Genomic DNA, 14,514 nt, shown 5'->3' with positions numbered 1-14,514 from the left:
AGGGGACAGGGCAAGGGGGGCCCGCTTGGCATCTCCCTGCAGAGCGAGGGTGGCATCCACAGAGGCAAGGCCTGAGGCGGGGCAGAGCATGGGCGTGGGGGCGCAAAGTGACCAGCCAAGGCCCCGCAGACCCTTTGGGCAAAGCCGTTGCCTACCCAAAGCTGCTTCCCAGAAGCCTCGGCCGGCCGGCCAGTGAAATTTACATGACCACGCCATCCAGCAGAGCCAATCAGGGCCTTGCTTTCAGGATCCTCTCCATTGCTGAGAATTTGGGCAAGGGTAGAGTACAGCATGCTGACAGGTGGGCTCGCCAGGTGGAAAGAAGGCCCAGAAGCAGAGTTGGAGGCTTCTGAGCCTACAGAACTGCCACTAAGCCCTACTCTAGGGCTAGGCAGTGCTTTTGTTGGCCAAAGCCAGGGAAAAGGCCTGCCGGGGAGCAGTGTTTCGCGCCCTGAGCCCCTCACGCCTTCCCGAACGCTCCCAAACGCGGCAGAACCCTCGCCGGGCAGAGCCCTCGCCGGGCCCAGGCCTGGTGGCCTCAGCCATAGTCTTGGCCCCAGAAGGCAAGGGTGAGGACTACAGGCTGACAGCCGGTCCACAAGCCCAGGGGCTTAGCTGAGAGGGACAGACCTGTCACCTAGCCAGGGCCTACTTTCCTCTCTCTGGATAGGTCCCCTGAGTGGGAGGCGGCAGCTATCCCAGCACTCCCCAGGCTCCTGAATTTGCATGCCTCTTCCCCTTGCCCAGCCCCATTTCCAGCCTGCTGCAGCACCCAGAAGGAAGCTGGAGAGACAGCTAAGGGTGCTCCAGAGTGGTTTTTCTTGTTGCCTTTCTTGATACCAGAGATCAGGGGAAAGCGCAAACGCAGTCCCCCACTACCAGAAATTATGCAGTCGAGTATCCCGCATTTGGGGACATCGCAGGGGTCAGCACATCCGAAGTGCAATGGATGAGCCTCACCCTGGGAGAACCACCTTCGTGATCATGGTGTCTCCCCTGCCAGGTAAGTATGAGTTGGAAGGGGACAGGGCAAGGGGGGCCCGCTTGGCATCTCCCTGCAGAGCGAGGGTGGCATCCACAGAGGCAAGGCCTGAGGCGGGGCAGAGCATGGGCGTGGGGGCGCAAAGTGACCAGCCAAGGCCCCGCAGACCCTTTGGGCAAAGCCGTTGCCTACCCAAAGCTGCTTCCCAGAAGCCTCGGCCGGCCGGCCAGTGAAATTTACATGACCACGCCATCCAGCAGAGCCAATCAGGGCCTTGCTTTCAGGATCCTCTCCATTGCTGAGAATTTGGGCAAGGGTAGAGTACAGCATGCTGACAGGTGGGCTCGCCAGGTGGAAAGAAGGCCCAGAAGCAGAGTTGGAGGCTTCTGAGCCTACAGAACTGCCACTAAGCCCTACTCTAGGGCTAGGCAGTGCTTTTGTTGGCCAAAGCCAGGGAAAAGGCCTGCCGGGGAGCAGTGTTTCGCGCCCTGAGCCCCTCACGCCTTCCCGAACGCTCCCAAACGCGGCAGAACCCTCGCCGGGCAGAGCCCTCGCCGGGCCCAGGCCTGGTGGCCTCAGCCATAGTCTTGGCCCCAGAAGGCAAGGGTGAGGACTACAGGCTGACAGCCGGTCCACAAGCCCAGGGGCTTAGCTGAGAGGGACAGACCTGTCACCTAGCCAGGGCCTACTTTCCTCTCTCTGGATAGGTCCCCTGAGTGGGAGGCGGCAGCTATCCCAGCACTCCCCAGGCTCCTGAATTTGCATGCCTCTTCCCCTTGCCCAGCCCCATTTCCAGCCTGCTGCAGCACCCAGAAGGAAGCTGGAGAGACAGCTAAGGGTGCTCCAGAGTGGTTTTTCTTGTTGCCTTTCTTGATACCAGAGATCAGGGGAAAGCGCGAACGCAGTCCCCCACTACCAGAAATTATGCAGTCGAGTATCCCGCATTTGGGGACATCGCAGGGGTCAGCACATCCGAAGTGCAATGGATGAGCCTCACCCTGGGAGAACCACCTTCGTGATCATGGTGTCTCCCCTGCCAGGTAAGTATGAGTTGGAAGGGGACAGGGCAAGGGGGGCCCGCTTGGCATCTCCCTGCAGAGCGAGGGTGGCATCCACAGAGGCAAGGCCTGAGGCGGGGCAGAGCATGGGCGTGGGGGCGCAAAGTGACCAGCCAAGGCCCCGCAGACCCTTTGGGCAAAGCCGTTGCCTACCCAAAGCTGCTTCCCAGAAGCCTCGGCCGGCCGGCCAGTGAAATTTACATGACCACGCCATCCAGCAGAGCCAATCAGGGCCTTGCTTTCAGGATCCTCTCCATTGCTGAGAATTTGGGCAAGGGTAGAGTACAGCATGCTGACAGGTGGGCTCGCCAGGTGGAACGAAGGCCCAGAAGCAGCTTTTGAGGCCCTTTCCCAGCATTCCCCAGGCTCCTGAATTTGCATGCCTCTTCCCCTTGCCCAGCCCCATTTCCAGCCTACTGCAGCACCCAGAAGGAAGCTGGAGAGACAGCTAAGGGTGCTCCAGAGTGGTTTTTCTTGTTGCCTTTCTTGATACCAGAGATCAGGGGAAAGCGCGAACGCAGTCCCCCACTACCAGAAATTATGCAGTCGAGTATCCCGCATTTGGGGACATCGCAGGGGTCAGCACATCCGAAGTGCAATGGATGAGCCTCACCCTGGGAGAACCACCTTCGTGATCATGGTGTCTCCCCTGCCAGGTAAGTATGAGTTGGAAGGGGACAGGGCAAGGGGGGCCCGCTTGGCATCTCCCTGCAGAGCGAGGGTGGCATCCACAGAGGCAAGGCCTGAGGCGGGGCAGAGCATGGGCGTGGGGGCGCAAAGTGACCAGCCAAGGCCCCGCAGACCCTTTGGGCAAAGCCGTTGCCTACCCAAAGCTGCTTCCCAGAAGCCTCGGCCGGCCGGCCAGTGAAATTTACATGACCACGCCATCCAGCAGAGCCAATCAGGGCCTTGCTTTCAGGATCCTCTCCATTGCTGAGAATTTGGGCAAGGGTAGAGTACAGCATGCTGACAGGTGGGCTCGCCAGGTGGAAAGAAGGCCCAGAAGCAGAGTTGGAGGCTTCTGAGCCTACAGAACTGCCACTAAGCCCTACTCTAGGGCTAGGCAGTGCTTTTGTTGGCCAAAGCCAGGGAAAAGGCCTGCCGGGGAGCAGTGTTTCGCGCCCTGAGCCCCTCACGCCTTCCCGAACGCTCCCAAACGCGGCAGAACCCTCGCCGGGCAGAGCCCTCGCCGGGCCCAGGCCTGGTGGCCTCAGCCAAAGTCTTGGCCCCAGAAGGCAAGGGTGAGGACTACAGGCTGACAGCCGGTCCACAAGCCCAGGGGCTTAGCTGAGAGGGACAGACCTGTCACCTAGCCAGGGCCTACTTTCCTCTCTCTGGATAGGTCCCCTGAGTGGGAGGCGGCAGCTATCCCAGCACTCCCCAGGCTCCTGAATTTGCATGCCTCTTCCCCTTGCCCAGCCCCATTTCCAGCCTGCTGCAGCACCCAGAAGGAAGCTGGAGAGACAGCTAAGGGTGCTCCAGAGTGGTTTTTCTTGTTGCCTTTCTTGATACCAGAGATCAGGGGAAAGCGCGAACGCAGTCCCCCACTACCAGAAATTATGCAGTCGAGTATCCCGCATTTGGGGACATCGCAGGGGTCAGCACATCCGAAGTGCAATGGATGAGCCTCACCCTGGGAGAACCACCTTCGTGATCATGGTGTCTCCCCTGCCAGGTAAGTATGAGTTGGAAGGGGACAGGGCAAGGGGGGCCCGCTTGGCATCTCCCTGCAGAGCGAGGGTGGCATCCACAGAGGCAAGGCCTGAGGCGGGGCAGAGCATGGGCGTGGGGGCGCAAAGTGACCAGCCAAGGCCCCGCAGACCCTTTGGGCAAAGCCGTTGCCTACCCAAAGCTGCTTCCCAGAAGCCTCGGCCGGCCGGCCAGTGAAATTTACATGACCACGCCATCCAGCAGAGCCAATCAGGGCCTTGCTTTCAGGATCCTCTCCATTGCTGAGAATTTGGGCAAGGGTAGAGTACAGCATGCTGACAGGTGGGCTCGCCAGGTGGAACGAAGGCCCAGAAGCAGCTTTTGAGGCCCTTTCCCAGCATTCCCCAGGCTCCTGAATTTGCATGCCTCTTCCCCTTGCCCAGCCCCATTTCCAGCCTACTGCAGCACCCAGAAGGAAGCTGGAGAGACAGCTAAGGGTGCTCCAGAGTGGTTTTTCTTGTTGCCTTTCTTGATACCAGAGATCAGGGGAAAGCGCGAACGCAGTCCCCCACTACCAGAAATTATGCAGTCGAGTATCCCGCATTTGGGGACATCGCAGGGGTCAGCACATCCGAAGTGCAATGGATGAGCCTCACCCTGGGAGAACCACCTTCGTGATCATGGTGTCTCCCCTGCCAGGTAAGTATGAGTTGGAAGGGGACAGGGCAAGGGGGGCCCGCTTGGCATCTCCCTGCAGAGCGAGGGTGGCATCCACAGAGGCAAGGCCTGAGGCGGGGCAGAGCATGGGCGTGGGGGCGCAAAGTGACCAGCCAAGGCCCCGCAGACCCTTTGGGCAAAGCCGTTGCCTACCCAAAGCTGCTTCCCAGAAGCCTCGGCCGGCCGGCCAGTGAAATTTACATGACCACGCCATCCAGCAGAGCCAATCAGGGCCTTGCTTTCAGGATCCTCTCCATTGCTGAGAATTTGGGCAAGGGTAGAGTACAGCATGCTGACAGGTGGGCTCGCCAGGTGGAACGAAGGCCCAGAAGCAGCTTTTGAGGCCCTTTCCCAGCATTCCCCAGGCTCCTGAATTTGCATGCCTCTTCCCCTTGCCCAGCCCCATTTCCAGCCTACTGCAGCACCCAGAAGGAAGCTGGAGAGACAGCTAAGGGTGCTCCAGAGTGGTTTTTCTTGTTGCCTTTCTTGATACCAGAGATCAGGGGAAAGCGCGAACGCAGTCCCCCACTACCAGAAATTATGCAGTCGAGTATCCCGCATTTGGGGACATCGCAGGGGTCAGCACATCCGAAGTGCAATGGATGAGCCTCACCCTGGGAGAACCACCTTCGTGATCATGGTGTCTCCCCTGCCAGGTAAGTATGAGTTGGAAGGGGACAGGGCAAGGGGGGCCCGCTTGGCATCTCCCTGCAGAGCGAGGGTGGCATCCACAGAGGCAAGGCCTGAGGCGGGGCAGAGCATGGGCGTGGGGGCGCAAAGTGACCAGCCAAGGCCCCGCAGACCCTTTGGGCAAAGCCGTTGCCTACCCAAAGCTGCTTCCCAGAAGCCTCGGCCGGCCGGCCAGTGAAATTTACATGACCACGCCATCCAGCAGAGCCAATCAGGGCCTTGCTTTCAGGATCCTCTCCATTGCTGAGAATTTGGGCAAGGGTAGAGTACAGCATGCTGACAGGTGGGCTCGCCAGGTGGAAAGAAGGCCCAGAAGCAGAGTTGGAGGCTTCTGAGCCTACAGAACTGCCACTAAGCCCTACTCTAGGGCTAGGCAGTGCTTTTGTTGGCCAAAGCCAGGGAAAAGGCCTGCCGGGGAGCAGTGTTTCGCGCCCTGAGCCCCTCACGCCTTCCCGAACGCTCCCAAACGCGGCAGAACCCTCGCCGGGCAGAGCCCTCGCCGGGCCCAGGCCTGGTGGCCTCAGCCATAGTCTTGGCCCCAGAAGGCAAGGGTGAGGACTACAGGCTGACAGCCGGTCCACAAGCCCAGGGGCTTAGCTGAGAGGGACAGACCTGTCACCTAGCCAGGGCCTACTTTCCTCTCTCTGGATAGGTCCCCTGAGTGGGAGGCGGCAGCTATCCCAGCACTCCCCAGGCTCCTGAATTTGCATGCCTCTTCCCCTTGCCCAGCCCCATTTCCAGCCTGCTGCAGCACCCAGAAGGAAGCTGGAGAGACAGCTAAGGGTGCTCCAGAGTGGTTTTTCTTGTTGCCTTTCTTGATACCAGAGATCAGGGGAAAGCGCGAACGCAGTCCCCCACTACCAGAAATTATGCAGTCGAGTATCCCGCATTTGGGGACATCGCAGGGGTCAGCACATCCGAAGTGCAATGGATGAGCCTCACCCTGGGAGAACCACCTTCGTGATCATGGTGTCTCCCCTGCCAGGTAAGTATGAGTTGGAAGGGGACAGGGCAAGGGGGGCCCGCTTGGCATCTCCCTGCAGAGCGAGGGTGGCATCCACAGAGGCAAGGCCTGAGGCGGGGCAGAGCATGGGCGTGGGGGCGCAAAGTGACCAGCCAAGGCCCCGCAGACCCTTTGGGCAAAGCCGTTGCCTACCCAAAGCTGCTTCCCAGAAGCCTCGGCCGGCCGGCCAGTGAAATTTACATGACCACGCCATCCAGCAGAGCCAATCAGGGCCTTGCTTTCAGGATCCTCTCCATTGCTGAGAATTTGGGCAAGGGTAGAGTACAGCATGCTGACAGGTGGGCTCGCCAGGTGGAACGAAGGCCCAGAAGCAGCTTTTGAGGCCCTTTCCCAGCATTCCCCAGGCTCCTGAATTTGCATGCCTCTTCCCCTTGCCCAGCCCCATTTCCAGCCTACTGCAGCACCCAGAAGGAAGCTGGAGAGACAGCTAAGGGTGCTCCAGAGTGGTTTTTCTTGTTGCCTTTCTTGATACCAGAGATCAGGGGAAAGCGCGAACGCAGTCCCCCACTACCAGAAATTATGCAGTCGAGTATCCCGCATTTGGGGACATCGCAGGGGTCAGCACATCCGAAGTGCAATGGATGAGCCTCACCCTGGGAGAACCACCTTCGTGATCATGGTGTCTCCCCTGCCAGGTAAGTATGAGTTGGAAGGGGACAGGGCAAGGGGGGCCCGCTTGGCATCTCCCTGCAGAGCGAGGGTGGCATCCACAGAGGCAAGGCCTGAGGCGGGGCAGAGCATGGGCGTGGGGGCGCAAAGTGACCAGCCAAGGCCCCGCAGACCCTTTGGGCAAAGCCGTTGCCTACCCAAAGCTGCTTCCCAGAAGCCTCGGCCGGCCGGCCAGTGAAATTTACATGACCACGCCATCCAGCAGAGCCAATCAGGGCCTTGCTTTCAGGATCCTCTCCATTGCTGAGAATTTGGGCAAGGGTAGAGTACAGCATGCTGACAGGTGGGCTCGCCAGGTGGAAAGAAGGCCCAGAAGCAGAGTTGGAGGCTTCTGAGCCTACAGAACTGCCACTAAGCCCTACTCTAGGGCTAGGCAGTGCTTTTGTTGGCCAAAGCCAGGGAAAAGGCCTGCCGGGGAGCAGTGTTTCGCGCCCTGAGCCCCTCACGCCTTCCCGAACGCTCCCAAACGCGGCAGAACCCTCGCCGGGCAGAGCCCTCGCCGGGCCCAGGCCTGGTGGCCTCAGCCATAGTCTTGGCCCCAGAAGGCAAGGGTGAGGACTACAGGCTGACAGCCGGTCCACAAGCCCAGGGGCTTAGCTGAGAGGGACAGACCTGTCACCTAGCCAGGGCCTACTTTCCTCTCTCTGGATAGGTCCCCTGAGTGGGAGGCGGCAGCTATCCCAGCACTCCCCAGGCTCCTGAATTTGCATGCCTCTTCCCCTTGCCCAGCCCCATTTCCAGCCTGCTGCAGCACCCAGAAGGAAGCTGGAGAGACAGCTAAGGGTGCTCCAGAGTGGTTTTTCTTGTTGCCTTTCTTGATACCAGAGATCAGGGGAAAGCGCGAACGCAGTCCCCCACTACCAGAAATTATGCAGTCGAGTATCCCGCATTTGGGGACATCGCAGGGGTCAGCACATCCGAAGTGCAATGGATGAGCCTCACCCTGGGAGAACCACCTTCGTGATCATGGTGTCTCCCCTGCCAGGTAAGTATGAGTTGGAAGGGGACAGGGCAAGGGGGGCCCGCTTGGCATCTCCCTGCAGAGCGAGGGTGGCATCCACAGAGGCAAGGCCTGAGGCGGGGCAGAGCATGGGCGTGGGGGCGCAAAGTGACCAGCCAAGGCCCCGCAGACCCTTTGGGCAAAGCCGTTGCCTACCCAAAGCTGCTTCCCAGAAGCCTCGGCCGGCCGGCCAGTGAAATTTACATGACCACGCCATCCAGCAGAGCCAATCAGGGCCTTGCTTTCAGGATCCTCTCCATTGCTGAGAATTTGGGCAAGGGTAGAGTACAGCATGCTGACAGGTGGGCTCGCCAGGTGGAAAGAAGGCCCAGAAGCAGAGTTGGAGGCTTCTGAGCCTACAGAACTGCCACTAAGCCCTACTCTAGGGCTAGGCAGTGCTTTTGTTGGCCAAAGCCAGGGAAAAGGCCTGCCGGGGAGCAGTGTTTCGCGCCCTGAGCCCCTCACGCCTTCCCGAACGCTCCCAAACGCGGCAGAACCCTCGCCGGGCAGAGCCCTCGCCGGGCCCAGGCCTGGTGGCCTCAGCCATAGTCTTGGCCCCAGAAGGCAAGGGTGAGGACTACAGGCTGACAGCCGGTCCACAAGCCCAGGGGCTTAGCTGAGAGGGACAGACCTGTCACCTAGCCAGGGCCTACTTTCCTCTCTCTGGATAGGTCCCCTGAGTGGGAGGCGGCAGCTATCCCAGCACTCCCCAGGCTCCTGAATTTGCATGCCTCTTCCCCTTGCCCAGCCCCATTTCCAGCCTGCTGCAGCACCCAGAAGGAAGCTGGAGAGACAGCTAAGGGTGCTCCAGAGTGGTTTTTCTTGTTGCCTTTCTTGATACCAGAGATCAGGGGAAAGCGCGAACGCAGTCCCCCACTACCAGAAATTATGCAGTCGAGTATCCCGCATTTGGGGACATCGCAGGGGTCAGCACATCCGAAGTGCAATGGATGAGCCTCACCCTGGGAGAACCACCTTCGTGATCATGGTGTCTCCCCTGCCAGGTAAGTATGAGTTGGAAGGGGACAGGGCAAGGGGGGCCCGCTTGGCATCTCCCTGCAGAGCGAGGGTGGCATCCACAGAGGCAAGGCCTGAGGCGGGGCAGAGCATGGGCGTGGGGGCGCAAAGTGACCAGCCAAGGCCCCGCAGACCCTTTGGGCAAAGCCGTTGCCTACCCAAAGCTGCTTCCCAGAAGCCTCGGCCGGCCGGCCAGTGAAATTTACATGACCACGCCATCCAGCAGAGCCAATCAGGGCCTTGCTTTCAGGATCCTCTCCATTGCTGAGAATTTGGGCAAGGGTAGAGTACAGCATGCTGACAGGTGGGCTCGCCAGGTGGAACGAAGGCCCAGAAGCAGCTTTTGAGGCCCTTTCCCAGCATTCCCCAGGCTCCTGAATTTGCATGCCTCTTCCCCTTGCCCAGCCCCATTTCCAGCCTACTGCAGCACCCAGAAGGAAGCTGGAGAGACAGCTAAGGGTGCTCCAGAGTGGTTTTTCTTGTTGCCTTTCTTGATACCAGAGATCAGGGGAAAGCGCGAACGCAGTCCCCCACTACCAGAAATTATGCAGTCGAGTATCCCGCATTTGGGGACATCGCAGGGGTCAGCACATCCGAAGTGCAATGGATGAGCCTCACCCTGGGAGAACCACCTTCGTGATCATGGTGTCTCCCCTGCCAGGTAAGTATGAGTTGGAAGGGGACAGGGCAAGGGGGGCCCGCTTGGCATCTCCCTGCAGAGCGAGGGTGGCATCCACAGAGGCAAGGCCTGAGGCGGGGCAGAGCATGGGCGTGGGGGCGCAAAGTGACCAGCCAAGGCCCCGCAGACCCTTTGGGCAAAGCCGTTGCCTACCCAAAGCTGCTTCCCAGAAGCCTCGGCCGGCCGGCCAGTGAAATTTACATGACCACGCCATCCAGCAGAGCCAATCAGGGCCTTGCTTTCAGGATCCTCTCCATTGCTGAGAATTTGGGCAAGGGTAGAGTACAGCATGCTGACAGGTGGGCTCGCCAGGTGGAACGAAGGCCCAGAAGCAGCTTTTGAGGCCCTTTCCCAGCATTCCCCAGGCTCCTGAATTTGCATGCCTCTTCCCCTTGCCCAGCCCCATTTCCAGCCTACTGCAGCACCCAGAAGGAAGCTGGAGAGACAGCTAAGGGTGCTCCAGAGTGGTTTTTCTTGTTGCCTTTCTTGATACCAGAGATCAGGGGAAAGCGCGAACGCAGTCCCCCACTACCAGAAATTATGCAGTCGAGTATCCCGCATTTGGGGACATCGCAGGGGTCAGCACATCCGAAGTGCAATGGATGAGCCTCACCCTGGGAGAACCACCTTCGTGATCATGGTGTCTCCCCTGCCAGGTAAGTATGAGTTGGAAGGGGACAGGGCAAGGGGGGCCCGCTTGGCATCTCCCTGCAGAGCGAGGGTGGCATCCACAGAGGCAAGGCCTGAGGCGGGGCAGAGCATGGGCGTGGGGGCGCAAAGTGACCAGCCAAGGCCCCGCAGACCCTTTGGGCAAAGCCGTTGCCTACCCAAAGCTGCTTCCCAGAAGCCTCGGCCGGCCGGCCAGTGAAATTTACATGACCACGCCATCCAGCAGAGCCAATCAGGGCCTTGCTTTCAGGATCCTCTCCATTGCTGAGAATTTGGGCAAGGGTAGAGTACAGCATGCTGACAGGTGGGCTCGCCAGGTGGAACGAAGGCCCAGAAGCAGCTTTTGAGGCCCTTTCCCAGCATTCCCCAGGCTCCTGAATTTGCATGCCTCTTCCCCTTGCCCAGCCCCATTTCCAGCCTACTGCAGCACCCAGAAGGAAGCTGGAGAGACAGCTAAGGGTGCTCCAGAGTGGTTTTTCTTGTTGCCTTTCTTGATACCAGAGATCAGGGGAAAGCGCGAACGCAGTCCCCCACTACCAGAAATTATGCAGTCGAGTATCCCGCATTTGGGGACATCGCAGGGGTCAGCACATCCGAAGTGCAATGGATGAGCCTCACCCTGGGAGAACCACCTTCGTGATCATGGTGTCTCCCCTGCCAGGTAAGTATGAGTTGGAAGGGGACAGGGCAAGGGGGGCCCGCTTGGCATCTCCCTGCAGAGCGAGGGTGGCATCCACAGAGGCAAGGCCTGAGGCGGGGCAGAGCATGGGCGTGGGGGCGCAAAGTGACCAGCCAAGGCCCCGCAGACCCTTTGGGCAAAGCCGTTGCCTACCCAAAGCTGCTTCCCAGAAGCCTCGGCCGGCCGGCCAGTGAAATTTACATGACCACGCCATCCAGCAGAGCCAATCAGGGCCTTGCTTTCAGGATCCTCTCCATTGCTGAGAATTTGGGCAAGGGTAGAGTACAGCATGCTGACAGGTGGGCTCGCCAGGTGGAACGAAGGCCCAGAAGCAGCTTTTGAGGCCCTTTCCCAGCATTCCCCAGGCTCCTGAATTTGCATGCCTCTTCCCCTTGCCCAGCCCCATTTCCAGCCTACTGCAGCACCCAGAAGGAAGCTGGAGAGACAGCTAAGGGTGCTCCAGAGTGGTTTTTCTTGTTGCCTTTCTTGATACCAGAGATCAGGGGAAAGCGCGAACGCAGTCCCCCACTACCAGAAATTATGCAGTCGAGTATCCCGCATTTGGGGACATCGCAGGGGTCAGCACATCCGAAGTGCAATGGATGAGCCTCACCCTGGGAGAACCACCTTTTTTTTTTTTTTTTTTTTTTTTTTTTTTTTTTTTTTTTTTTTTCTCAAAAACCTTTATTAAGTGCTTTAAGTAGGCGATACATAGGTTTTTAAAGAGTGGTACCTCTTCCCTTAGGAAGGGCAGTCCAGTTCAACTTTGTTTCAAATCACATTTTAACAACACAGTCAGTTTACATATGAAATAAGTAGTAAAGGGGGGTTTGGTTTCTTGGGGCAGTGTGGGGAGTTCAGTGGGAAGGAGGGGTTAGGGTTTACAGTTCTTCCTCCTTCTCACCCTCCTTGTTGTCCTTGTCTGTGTAGTCTCTCAGCAGGTTGAGTACCATTCGGCGGCACGCTTCCCTGCTCACCACCTCCCCGTTGGTCACCAGTCGGGTCCTGGCATACAAGAGGATGTCCTTTATGCAGCAGAGGATTCTCCAGCATCCTTGGATAGCCTCCACTGAGTGTGTCTTTGGAAACAGCCCATACAGCACAGAGTGGTGAGTGATGTTTGGGTATGGGATGTGGTCTTCCATTTCTTGTTTTAAGGCTCCCCGCAGTCTCTGGGCAAAAGGGCAGGCCCAGAACAGATGGTATGTAGTTTCCTCTGCAGGGCAACCCCTTGGGCATTCTCTGTGTGGGCACAGGCCCCTGCTGTGCATGAATGACCGGACTGGCAGTCCCCCTTTCACGGCCATCCATGCAATGTCTTTGTGCCTGTTGGTTAGGGATGGGGAGGATACATTTTCCCACACCCTTGTTGCTGTAGCAGGTGGCAGGTCGCTCACTGGTTCTGTGGTGTCCCTGGACCTGATTAGTCTGTGGATTGTCCTGGGCTTCCATAGGCTTGGTGTGACACAGTTCAGCCCAAATTCCACCACAAACTTCTCAATCTCCTTGTAGTACCAGGGGAGGTCCCAGTTGAACATTGTTGCATTCTCCCACTTATCCCATCCCAGTCTTCTCCATACTGGGAGCAGGAAGAAGCGGAAGACCCTGTAAGCTGAGTGATCCTTGTTCTCGTTCGTCAGGGTTATTCGGACGCAGCCACACACAAAGAAGGCTCTGAGGATTGTCGGGATGTCAGGGACTGCCTTCCCTCCCTTGCGATGCTCCTTGTGCATGACTGTCCTTTTCACCCTGTCCATCTTTGAGTGCCAAACAAAGTGGAAAACCATGCTGTTCACAGCCCGTGCTACGTTGGCCAGGAGTGGCCAGGCCTGTGTCACATACTGCAGCACGGGCAGTGCGTCGTTCCTGAGCACCAGAGCCTTTCCTTCAATGCTCAGGTGTCTCAAGCTCCAAAAGCCCAGTTTCTGCTTGACTTTGGCCAGGCGTTCGTTCCAGCTTTTCGCCGCCGCTCCTGGTCCCCCAAACCAGATACCGAGGATCTTTACCAGTCCTGCCTCAACGGGGAAAGGGAGAGGCTCGTTACATAGGTCCCAGCGGCCAAAAAGCTTTGCCTGTGATTTGTCCACGTTGATCTTTGCTCCTGATGCTTTGCCAAAGTCCTTGCATGCCTCCAGCAGGGACTGGACCGATTTCCCATCTGTGCAGAAGAGGGTGACGTCGTCCATGTACAGCGAACACTTGACTTCTTTCTTTGCGTCTCCTGGTGTCGGGATCCCTCTGATGTTCGGGTTCTTCCTGATGTACTCCGCGAGTAGCTCTATAACCAAAACAAACAAAGAGGGCGAGAGCGGGCAGCCTTGTCTTACCCCAGACCTGATAGGAAAGGGGTCTGTTTTCCAACCATTTACCATGACTGAACTGAAAATGTCTGTATACATTATTCTAACATAATTGCAGAAACGCTCCCCCAGCCCAAAACCCTGCAGTACCCTCTCCATGAACTCATGGGAGACGCGGTCGAAGGCCTTTTCCTGATCGAGACAGACCAGCGCAGCGTGAATATTCCGGTCTGTGATGTATTGGATCGTGTCCCTGATCAGTGCTAGGCTGTCCGCCACTCTGCGTCCTGGTACCCCACAGGTCTGGTCTGGGTGAACTAACTCTCCCATAGCGCTCTTGAGTCTATTCACCATTGTCTTTGCCAGGATCTTGTAGTCCACATTCAGGAGAGAGATGGGACGCCAGTTCTTGAGGTCACATCTCTCCCCCTTATGTTTATACAGGAGTGCGATCGTTCCTTCCCTTAATGTGTGGGGCATGACTCCCTCCTGCTCCATCTCCTCATACAGCTCCAGAAGGTCTGCTCCCACTAGGTCCCACAGTGAAGTGTAGAATTCAATTGGTAGACCATCACTGCCTGGCGTCTTTCCTGACTTGAAGGATTTAACTGCAATGTGCAGCTCCTCCAGAGTGAGGGGTGCGTTGAGGACTTCCCTTGCTGGTGTGGAGACCTTTCTCGGGATACCTGCCAAAAACCTTTCTGCCTGATCCCCATCTGACCTCTTCTCTGAGTAGAGGTCCCCATAGAAATCTGTCACAGCCTTCCTAATGTCTTCCTTGGTGTCACACAAAATTCCCTCCCTGTTGCGCAGTTGAACCAGTGGGGTGTGCGCAGAGTGGACTTTCTTAAAGAAGAAGGAGTTGCATTTCTCCCCCTTTTCCAGGTTCTCCACCTTAGAACGGAAGATGATCCTCCTGGATTCCTCATGAAAGTGCTCGCTCAGCTCTTTCTTGACTGCCTCCAGAGGGTTCATGACGTCCCATCCCCGGAGTTGGAGGTCGTGCAGTTCTTGCAGCTGTTGCTGCAGTCTACTGAACTCCCTCTTCCTCCCCCTTGCTGCTTTCCTGCCCACGTTCTTAAAGAAATCCTGAATCCTGCCTTTCACCCATTCCCACCATTCCCCTATGGACTGGAAGGTGTCTTTCATGTCTTGCCACTCACTGTAAGTCCTCCTCAGCTCCTCCTGTACATCCTCTCTCCCCAGCAGAGAGCTATTCAGTTTCCAGGTGCCCGGACCTGTCAGGAACTTCCCTGTTAGTTCCCCCTGAAACCTGATAGCCCTGTGGTCAGAGAAATGCACTGTCACCATGGAGTGCTGCCTGATCCTCACTGATCTAGAGGTGAAAACAAAGTCTATCCTGGATCGCACAGATCCATC

General features: G+C 57.8%; 13 non-coding genes and 1 pseudogene across 13 annotated transcripts; all 14 read right to left on the bottom strand.

Annotated features, from left to right (window-relative positions):
* Positions 1 to 847: 847 nt before the first annotated feature.
* Positions 848 to 1,011, bottom strand: LOC138295191 (U1 spliceosomal RNA). Its single transcript, XR_011203530.1, has one exon. It is a non-coding gene; the product is annotated as a U1 spliceosomal RNA (small nuclear RNA).
* Positions 1,012 to 1,866: 855 nt separating this feature from the next.
* LOC138293100 (U1 spliceosomal RNA) lies at positions 1,867 to 2,030 on the bottom strand. Its single transcript, XR_011202899.1, has one exon. It is a non-coding gene; the product is annotated as a U1 spliceosomal RNA (small nuclear RNA).
* Positions 2,031 to 2,540: 510 nt separating this feature from the next.
* On the bottom strand, positions 2,541 to 2,704 carry LOC138293094 (U1 spliceosomal RNA). The gene has a single exon (XR_011202898.1). It is a non-coding gene; the product is annotated as a U1 spliceosomal RNA (small nuclear RNA).
* An 855-nt stretch (positions 2,705 to 3,559) lies between these two features.
* Positions 3,560 to 3,723, bottom strand: LOC138293089 (U1 spliceosomal RNA). Its single transcript, XR_011202896.1, has one exon. It is a non-coding gene; the product is annotated as a U1 spliceosomal RNA (small nuclear RNA).
* Positions 3,724 to 4,233: 510 nt separating this feature from the next.
* LOC138293085 (U1 spliceosomal RNA) lies at positions 4,234 to 4,397 on the bottom strand. The gene has a single exon (XR_011202895.1). It is a non-coding gene; the product is annotated as a U1 spliceosomal RNA (small nuclear RNA).
* Positions 4,398 to 4,907: 510 nt separating this feature from the next.
* On the bottom strand, positions 4,908 to 5,071 carry LOC138293079 (U1 spliceosomal RNA). The gene has a single exon (XR_011202894.1). It is a non-coding gene; the product is annotated as a U1 spliceosomal RNA (small nuclear RNA).
* Positions 5,072 to 5,926: 855 nt separating this feature from the next.
* LOC138293074 (U1 spliceosomal RNA) lies at positions 5,927 to 6,090 on the bottom strand. Its single transcript, XR_011202893.1, has one exon. It is a non-coding gene; the product is annotated as a U1 spliceosomal RNA (small nuclear RNA).
* A 510-nt stretch (positions 6,091 to 6,600) lies between these two features.
* On the bottom strand, positions 6,601 to 6,764 carry LOC138293068 (U1 spliceosomal RNA). The gene has a single exon (XR_011202892.1). It is a non-coding gene; the product is annotated as a U1 spliceosomal RNA (small nuclear RNA).
* Positions 6,765 to 7,619: 855 nt separating this feature from the next.
* On the bottom strand, positions 7,620 to 7,783 carry LOC138293062 (U1 spliceosomal RNA). Its single transcript, XR_011202891.1, has one exon. It is a non-coding gene; the product is annotated as a U1 spliceosomal RNA (small nuclear RNA).
* Positions 7,784 to 8,638: 855 nt separating this feature from the next.
* LOC138293058 (U1 spliceosomal RNA) lies at positions 8,639 to 8,802 on the bottom strand. Its single transcript, XR_011202889.1, has one exon. It is a non-coding gene; the product is annotated as a U1 spliceosomal RNA (small nuclear RNA).
* Positions 8,803 to 9,312: 510 nt separating this feature from the next.
* On the bottom strand, positions 9,313 to 9,476 carry LOC138293053 (U1 spliceosomal RNA). The gene has a single exon (XR_011202887.1). It is a non-coding gene; the product is annotated as a U1 spliceosomal RNA (small nuclear RNA).
* A 510-nt stretch (positions 9,477 to 9,986) lies between these two features.
* Positions 9,987 to 10,150, bottom strand: LOC138293046 (U1 spliceosomal RNA). The gene has a single exon (XR_011202886.1). It is a non-coding gene; the product is annotated as a U1 spliceosomal RNA (small nuclear RNA).
* A 510-nt stretch (positions 10,151 to 10,660) lies between these two features.
* LOC138293041 (U1 spliceosomal RNA) lies at positions 10,661 to 10,824 on the bottom strand. The gene has a single exon (XR_011202884.1). It is a non-coding gene; the product is annotated as a U1 spliceosomal RNA (small nuclear RNA).
* A 510-nt stretch (positions 10,825 to 11,334) lies between these two features.
* On the bottom strand, positions 11,335 to 11,472 carry LOC138291874 (U1 spliceosomal RNA; annotated as a pseudogene).
* Between the last annotated feature and the right edge of the window lie 3,042 nt (positions 11,473 to 14,514).

The sequence above is a fragment of the Pleurodeles waltl genome, chromosome 1_1, assembly GCF_031143425.1.
Source record: "Pleurodeles waltl isolate 20211129_DDA chromosome 1_1, aPleWal1.hap1.20221129, whole genome shotgun sequence".
Lineage (NCBI taxonomy): Eukaryota > Metazoa > Chordata > Amphibia > Caudata > Salamandridae > Pleurodeles > Pleurodeles waltl.
Note: the sequence above shows the minus strand (reverse complement) of the source record. Positions and strands in the feature narration are given on the sequence as shown.